Source organism: Perissodus microlepis, chromosome 11, assembly GCF_051167445.1.
Source record: "Perissodus microlepis isolate ML-2025 ecotype Zambia chromosome 11, ASM5116744v1, whole genome shotgun sequence".
Classification (NCBI taxonomy): domain Eukaryota; kingdom Metazoa; phylum Chordata; class Actinopteri; order Cichliformes; family Cichlidae; genus Perissodus; species Perissodus microlepis.
The window spans coordinates 2,404,485-2,413,216 of record NC_140471.1 but is presented as its reverse complement, the minus strand read 5'-3'; the positions used below and the strand labels follow the sequence as shown (position 1 = coordinate 2,413,216).

The window sequence follows — 8,732 nt, the reverse complement described above, 5'->3', positions numbered from 1 at the left end:
CTTGCAAAGTAGATATTTTATTTAAGGGAGCAAACACTACGAATATGCAAAAGCATTTGCTCACAAAACACGCGAATCTCAACCCAGCAGCAGCGGTAACGTTTGCACGTCCTCTCCCGTTAATGCGGCAGGTAAATAATCAACTAACAGTGCATATTATGTTAGCGCGATTATTACAAAACCTGCCTTTACTGTGCATTTAGGTGACCATGATGAGAGAGACAGAGTCTGGCTCAGATGCTGGCAGTTCTCGCTGCAGTTTACCGTTAGCGTCTCCTTTCAGGCCAGGATAGACGAATGTCACCGAGCAGTGACTCAGTTTGTGGTCAAAGGCTTGCACCCATTTGCCACAGCAGATGATTTTCAGTAAGTGAATGTGTTTAATTGTAGGCAGGGACATTACTGGATATTCTTGTGTAATTGCTACAGAATAATTTATGTTATACTTTGTTATTGCTACAGAAGAATATTTATTTTATTATTTTACATTTACAGTTTTTTTTCCTGGGGACCCTGTGACGCCCCATTGAAGAGCCGTAGGCTGTGGATCTCTTAAGATGTCACTGTTGGGTTTGTAAGGCCATGTTACTCCTAAATTTCTATCTTGTTCAAAGAGAAGATATAAAACAAAGTTCTAAGCTAATCGACCTTAGTGTTCTCCCTTTTTAAAAAGAATCGATAAAGAATCGATAAAGAATCGAATCGTTAAACAGAATCGAAAATGGAATCGGAATCGTGAAAATCGTATCAACACCCATCCCTACCCACTGTGCTTTTGTGGTTTCATTGATATTCTTGGATTTAGTGTTATTCATTTCCTTGCTCTTCCTACTTTAATCATTTGTGTTTCTAGTTCTTAGGTTGATTTCGTCTGTTCCCTTCCATGCTCTGGTTGTCTTGATCTCGTCCCCAGCCTGTCATGTCTCTCGCCCTCTCTGTCTCCTCAGTCTGTCTTGCTCTCCCCTTGTTTCTCCCCTGGTCTCAGCCTTTGTCTTTTAGTCTGTGTCTCAGTGTGTTTCCTGTTTTTTTTTTTACAGTCTCTTGTCTAATGTTCAGCATGTTTTGCTTCCTCCCAGTCTCACTGTGTCTGAATACTTCCAGCTGTTTCCCATCGTCTTGTTGTCCTCTGTCTATCTAGTCTAGTCCTCTGACTTCTTCTACTTGTTGTCACATTGTCCCGCTTTGTGTTTCCTCTGTGCTCCTTGGTTTCCTTGTAATTCCTAGTTCTCAGTTCCAGTCTCAGTTCCTAGTTCCTCCTTAGTTTTAGCTTTTTGTTTCCTTATATTTAGTGTTTGGTTTTTACAGCAAAAGCAGGCTGCATCACAGCCAGCCTTGACACAAACCTGTTAGAAGTAGGCAGACACAGAAAACTCCGGCCTGCTACAAATCAAAGATGGAAAAAAAAACGACTTTCAACTGTTGACTTGCTTATTAAAAGTAAAGGATGACGAATAAAAATTAGAATGAGAAAAAATAAGAAAACAATTTTTTTTTCTTTTTTGTGAAATTTTGAATAAAGGACTAAATGCCTTCTTAACTTTATTAACAGAGTAACTTTTGTTATATGGTCTGTTGTTTTTGTAATAGAAAATTCACTGTATCAGGCATTTTTTCCATGTGGCTCCCATTAAAATACTGAAGCAAAGAAACCAGAGCTTGTTATGGCCCTCGGGTCTGCTTAGGATGGATGGATGGACATTCAGTCTGGGAAACAAGTGCCGGTGCTGCTGAGTGTGATGGGACCTAAAACGTATTGCCTGCTGTGTAATGTGGTAGCTCCGAACAAGCCCAGATCGATGTGCAAATATTGTGGATGTTTTGCAAGCTCATTTTGCTCCCAAGCCACTGGTCATAGCCAAAAGTTTCCAGTTCCACAAGATGAATCAGTGGGAAGAAGAAACAGTCACACAGTATGTGGCGGTTCTGCAAAGACTGTCAGAACACTGTGACTTTGGCACGTATCTGATTTTTGTTTTGTTTGTGAATTAAAGGGTGGAACTGTGCAGAAGCATCTTTTGAAAGAATCTTTATTCACAATGTCTGTAGTGCTAAGCAAACTAAAAACTCAGACTATATTTGGTGAGGAACATAAACTAGACGTCGGAGACAGGAGAGACTAAGACAATAACTATGACAGATCACTGTGACGGCTGGGTGCATTAATCATTAAATTATCTTTACTTAGCCAAACATAGTGTATTGTAAGTATATATGGCCCAAATGTTGATAACCCCTCATTCTTCCACGTTTTTTTGTGCACTGCCTTTAGTGAACACCTAGATTGCTCACTTGTTCTTGGAGGCAACCTCAACCTTGGACTAACTGAAGAAAAGGACAGGCTCAGTACAGCAGGAACTCAGTGCAAGGGCAGTCCACAAATGTAGTTAAACAGTACGTGAGCTAACCAGCTAAAATAAATAAATAAATTAACAACTAGATTTATCTGGGAACACAATATGTGACCCTGAAAGAACAAACAACATTTTTAGGGATTTTTATAAAATTTTATATTCACCACAAATAACCCCATATAATAATGAAATTGAGCAGTTTCTTGACAATGTAATTTGTCCAAAATTACTAGACAGTCAAGCAATGTGTCATGGGCTGGGTCTTTTATTAGTATCGGGAAATGTTAGGTTCTTGTTTTGTATTGTTAGTTAGAACTTGAGGCTTCATGTTTTGTCATTTATCGTTTGGGTTAAGCTCATCTAGCTCCTGTAAAACCCCTGAGTGGTTCAGCCTGAGTTTTGTTATTGATCCCCGCATTTCCCCTTTTCCCTGGGCTTTGGTCTCACCTGCCATTTGTGTTTCATGTCTCATGTGTCAAGCCCATGTTGTTTGGCCTGCCTTGTTATTAGGTTCATGTGTGTCAGTGGTGTTCCCATGTGTTAATGTTCCCATTGTTGTTTATTGTGTCATGTTTCTGGTTGATGCTGTCATGCCTGTGTCTTGTCATGTTTTTCTGTTTATTTTGAAAGTCCAGTTTTCATGTCATTGTGTTTGAGTTTACATTTCCTGTGCATCGTTATGTGGGTCCATGGTCACTACCATCACGGAGAGTTTTTTTGCCAAACATTTTAAGAACTGGGGTCCAGAGAAACTGAAAGCATGCCATTGGCTGCGGTTACGGGCAGCTAATGGGCTAGATATTCCCTATGTTGGCTACCTGGAGCTTGATTGCCAGGTGTTAGGGAGGCAAATACCGAAGCGTGGTGTGTTAGTTGTTAGAGCCCAGCCCCAACTCAACAAAGCCAGTTGCAGACACACTGGTGGTCCTGTGCTGGCCCATCTGTGGCTCACCTCTGGCAAACCTGGTCTGGGCCACCAAAGGGCCGTCATTCTTTGTGGTATGTGGGCCAAGTGTAAGTTGTGTGCAGCCACGGGCCAGTTGCAGACACGCTGCTGGCCCAGAACAGTTTCAGCTGTGGCCCCAGATGTCAGCCTAATATGTACCTTAATCAAGCCATGTAATAACAACAACATGTGCCGGAACATAATAGTACAAAAGTAACATGACGAAACTCTGTTCAGACAGTGAATGGACTGATTCTTAATAGCGCTTTTCTACTCTGCCGGATTACTCAAAGTGCTCTATACAACATGCCACATTCTCCCAACCACACACTTTCTCTAAACTGCGTGCTGCCTAACTACATTCATACACATTCACACTCTTGACATGCAGACTTGAGGAGCCAGGGACCAAACCACTAACCTTCCGATCAGTAGGTGACCTGCTCTACCTCTTGACTACAGCCACTCAGTGGTAAACATGAGTAAACCCTCACTAGGCTTTGGATAAAGTGTACACTCACAAACCTGTCAAACCTGCATTTGAAACATTGGCTACCATAACATTATAGTACTGCAGCATGGCATTTGGGTCTTCTAACTAAAATAGGAACATAAATAGTGCCATCATTGCCAGACCTGGCCCACATCTGGTTGACAGACACCCTGCCATCACACCAGTCAGTCAGAACTGCCAGCTTGATGCCAGATCCGGGCTAGACCTGTTTTCTATGAGCCTGGGCCAACCAAAACCAAACCATGATCGGGCCAGATGTGGCATGCCATCACATAAACAGTGCCATCTAGCTACCTAGATCACTTAAATTACACAATTGAAAGCATACGTGTATTGTTTGTGTATTTAAACTAGAGACGGACCGATCCGATATTCAGTATCAGTCCGATACTGACGTAAATTACTGGATCGGATATCGGAGAGAAATTTAAAAATTTTATCCGATCCAGTAAATATCACAAAAGGACCTCAAAAACTCGCTAACATGGTATAACCCAGGTCATGACCTTAGCACGTCAGAGCAGTATGCGTCACGTGATTGAGCGGTTATCGTGTGGGAGAGCTGAGAGCCATCATGTCAGCAGTGTGGACTTATTTCAAACTAAAAGACGAAAAAAGCAAGACTGCCGAATGCAACTTATGCGATGCAAGTGTTTTGCGAGGTGGTAGCAGTTTGGGGAATTTTAACACCACAAACATGATTAAACACTTACAGAAACACCACGCAAAGGGGGACACGGAATTTAGCCTGGCCTCCAAAGCTAAGCAGAAAAGTGTACCGTATCAACAAACGCTTTTGGAAAATATTCAGAGACGTGAGAAATTCCCTCCGGAAAGCAATAGAGCGAAGCTGATAACGGAGAAAATAGTTGAATTTGTTGTGCTTGATGACCAGCCCCTTTCCGTTGTGGAAAATGATGGTTTTCGACCCTTAATTGAGCATTTAGAGCCTCGCTACAAGCTGCCGCATTTCATCTCGGAGGAAGCTATCCCAGGCAAGTACAAACAGGTATGCAAGTTCATCTCCGAAAGTTTGGAAATAATTCTCACGTTAAGCATGACAACTTGTCACGCTGGACGGAGGCCAGCAACTTGAACAGAACTAGGGCTGCCACGATTAGTCGACTAGTCACGATTACGTCGACTATCAAAATCGTCGACGACTGATTTAATAGTCGACGCGTCGTTTGAAGCTTTGTAAGATCCCAAAAGATGTAGGAATAAGTAGTAGGATTTAAGAGTGTAATAACGGACTGAAACACAAGATGGCAGCACTGCATGTACAAGGATGCCAGCTGCCGTTAAACCCCGGAGAAGAAGAAGTAGCTCTGTCCCAGAATTCATAGCGCAGCCCAGCTCAGTTTACAACAATGGCGGCAGCTAGTTAGTTTTAATATTACTCTTATTATTCTTTCTGGGTCACAAAATAAACGTTTAACATATTTTCAGGCGAGTATGTAACTGTGTAAACCTCAAATACCTGCTCAGTTTATGAAGACACCACATATTTTCAAAAGCGCTCCGACGTTTTCGGACACGTCTGTTACCCACTAGCTCGATAGCTAGCCGGGGGCAAGGTCACTAGAGCCCGTTTTCAAATCCACCACCGTCTTTCGCTACTCAGGTTAAACATATATAAGTCACTTAGATAACTTAAAAATGTTATTGTTTGGCTTTTTTTTTTGTATTTTATTTGTTCCTGAGTAAATCGGTTTGGCTGAGATTAAAGTTATAGTTTTTACACAGCTGAATAAACGTCAAGCAGACAGCTGATCATCAGAAGTGTGAGATGCTCGAGAATTTACTCCGGTGTCCTGTTATATTTTAGATAGTAAGGAGCTTATTAAACTTCACCGAAACAATCTGCAAATTTCATTAAAATTTAATAAACTATCATCTTGTCTTTATTTTTAGTTAGCACCTTAAACACTTAAAGCTGTAAGCTAATGATAGTGATATAAGAGCAGATGCTGCTGGTGCAATAAGCTGTACGTTTTACAGCTTATTGCATGATCTGATTAGTCGACTAATCGCAAAAATAATCGGTGACTAGTCGACTATCAAAATAATCGTTTGTGGCAGCCCTAAACAGAACCCAAGCGCAGACACACAGAGCGGAGGCAAGAGGGCGTTTTATCACAATTTATTGGTGAATATATAATATGGGTGAAAACACAAGGACGTGGCAAACTGCGGTGTGGAAACGTAGCCGTGGAACTATTAGCATGGCATGAACGTGAGGACAACTGGATCTAGGCAGGTAAGTATTGGTCACACTGGGGAGAGAGGAGAGTGGAGTTAGAGCTGGGTTGAAGTGGATTACCAGAGAGGGTAAGTATGAGAGTCTTTTCAGCTTACTTGCAGGAGGTGGAGGTGTGGTATCGAGGGGGAGGTGAAACGGCTGACCTGGGGTTCGTTGGTTCCAAAGTGGTGAGTGAGCAGAAGGGCAGGCAGGTGAGGTTTGGAGATATTTCCCAGTGAGGTGGAAAGGAGCTGAGATCCAAGTGGTGAGCAGTAGTCGACACTGGAGAATAGGTCCTGAAGCACAAGAAACAGCGTGAGTCAAACAAGCCGGTTACCAACATCAGGTAGCTGACGAACTGGCAGGGAGGAGATGACAGCGCAGAGCTTAAATCCCTCTTTGGCCTGATTGCCCCAATTAGCTCCAGATGCGTGAAGCTGATAAAGTCCTGCCCACGGGCAGAGCCAAGGATGCTCTGGCACTGATGGAAAATCCCAGCTGCTCACCCAGACCATGACACAACTGATATCTGGAGCTCAGACGTTTGTCCCTGCTAAGCCTGACTGTACACTGGATAGACTCGAGTTTTACAATGCAAAAAGCAGTGTTGCAGGCCAAAGAGTTTCGTGGTTCACACACAGGAGAGTCCATCGTTGCAGCTATGGAGGAAATGTTAAATGCGTGGAAAATTCCGAAGAATAAAGTCCACGTTGTTTTGCGAGACAATGCCAGCAATATAAAAAAGGCAATGGACCGGCTGGGTGTTGCAAGTTTGGAATGCTTCCCACACAAGGAGGTAAGCGCATCATCCTCATCTGCATCTGATGTCATCTCTATTGTCTGCGTCCTTAAGCGCGTGCTCTCCCGAGAAAATGAGGCCGACGAAGGAATGAAGAAAATGAAAGGCACTCTTCTCGAAGCGGTTAACAGACGCTTCAGAGACGTGGAATCCGAGCCACTATACACAGTTGCAACACTGCTGGATCCAAGATATAAAGACAGGTATGTAAGGCTTCACTCATGTTATTTTAACAGATCAACTTGTTTTGTGTGTGTGTGTGTGTGTGTGTAAGTGATAGTGCATTAGAGAGAGTGTGTCAGAAAATGGTGAGGACATTCTAGATTAGTTGTGATAGACTTGTCATTCAGTCAGGACACCACCATTGTGCATTATAACATGCATTGTCTAATTCAGAGTAGTACAGCAAAGTATGTTGAGGTCTTTATAATGGGCATGGAATAAATAGCAAGAATGAGGAATGATAGTTTAATCACACTGCTGAATGCTACTAATGATAAATTTAATGATTGTTTAATATTAAAGTTTGGACTTTTTTTCATTTCAGGTACTTCACAAGTGTAGAAACCTCAAAACAAGCTAAAGATGCTTTGATGGCAGAGGTGAGGAAGATGGAGTTTTTGAGAACTACATTAAACTCCTCAGAGCCAGCAGAGGGGACATCAGCAGTCTTGGAGCCAGCAAAGAAGACTCCACGGGTGGAATCTTCCAGCCAAAGCAGACTTGAAAGTGTTTTTGATGAAATCCTGAAGGAAAACACTCAAGATCCTGTTTCTCAGTTAGCCACGACAAGTACACGCATTGAAGTGCAAACTTACCTTAGTGAGCCAACCATTCAACGCTCAGATAATCCACTGCTGTACTGACAAGTCAACAAACTTAGATTTCCCACTCTGGTTTCTACAGCAGCTAAATTTCTCTGTGCACCTACCACAAGTATTGAGAGCGAGAGACTCTTCAGTACAGCCTCCATTATCATTAATGAAAGGAGAAGCAGGCTGACAGCTGAGAAGGTTGAAATGTTGATCTTTCTGAAGAAGAACCTACCTCTCATGTTAGAGTGAAAAAAAAAAAAGTTACAAATGCATTATTACAAGAATGTTGTTGGGGGGGGGGTTGGGTTTTTTTAGGGTTTGGAGAGCAATTGCTTTGTCTGCTAAAATTGCACCTTTTGTCAGTACCTAAGGGGTTTTCAAATTTGCAAAGTTGCACTTTTATTTACTTGAATTTTACTTTAAATACTTCGACATTTAAAGTTCTGCATAATGTTGCGCACTTTCAGGATGGATGTTTTGATAGTGGTGACAGCTAAACAGTGCTAAAGTTTAAATAAAGAGATATGCATTGTTGAAGTGAGCAATATTTTGGGTGCAGTCTTTTTCTTGCTTGCAAGTATAAGAGAATAGCTTTAGTGTGTTGTCTTTTTAAATTTGACTTTGAACTTATACAAAAACAGTTTAAAAAATAGATATATTGGATTCATATCGGTATCGGCAGATATCCAAATTTATGATATCAGTATCGGACATAAAAAAGTGGTATCGTGCCATCTCTAGTTTATACACAAGCACTCATATATATTCAAATAATTTTCAAAAAGTTACCTGTTACTACCACACACCAAATCCAGTCGTTGGTACTTCCTGGCTTGTGTAGCCACTAGGTAACAAAAGCTCAACACTGCGCCTAGCATCCTGGAGCACTTCCGTTGTGTTTTTTATGCGTTCTAGAGTTTGTACGTCCTTCAGAGTTTGTACACATTTTAGAGTTTGTACGTGTATTGGAGTTTGTACGTGTATTGGAGTTTGTACGTGCTTCGGAGTTTGTACGTGCTTCGGAGTTTGTACGTGCTTCGGAGTTTGTACGTGTATTGGAGTTTG

The 8,732-nt window shown here is 41.9% G+C and overlaps 1 long non-coding RNA gene and 1 pseudogene across 2 annotated transcripts; one reads left to right on the top strand and one right to left on the bottom strand.

Annotated features, from left to right (window-relative positions):
• Window positions 1–5,938: 5,938 nt before the first annotated feature.
• Window positions 5,939–6,533, bottom strand: LOC146377056 (uncharacterized). The gene is made up of 2 exons (XR_014801575.1): window positions 6,170–6,533; window positions 5,939–6,087 (listed from the first exon to the last, which is right to left on the bottom strand). It is a non-coding gene; the product is annotated as an uncharacterized LOC146377056 (long non-coding RNA).
• A 112-nt stretch (window positions 6,534–6,645) lies between these two features.
• Window positions 6,646–8,432, top strand: LOC146377055 (zinc finger BED domain-containing protein 4-like; annotated as a pseudogene). The gene is made up of 2 exons (XR_014801574.1): window positions 6,646–7,055; window positions 7,400–8,432. The product of XR_014801574.1 is annotated as a zinc finger BED domain-containing protein 4-like (transcript).
• The last annotated feature ends 300 nt before the right edge of the window (window positions 8,433–8,732 follow it).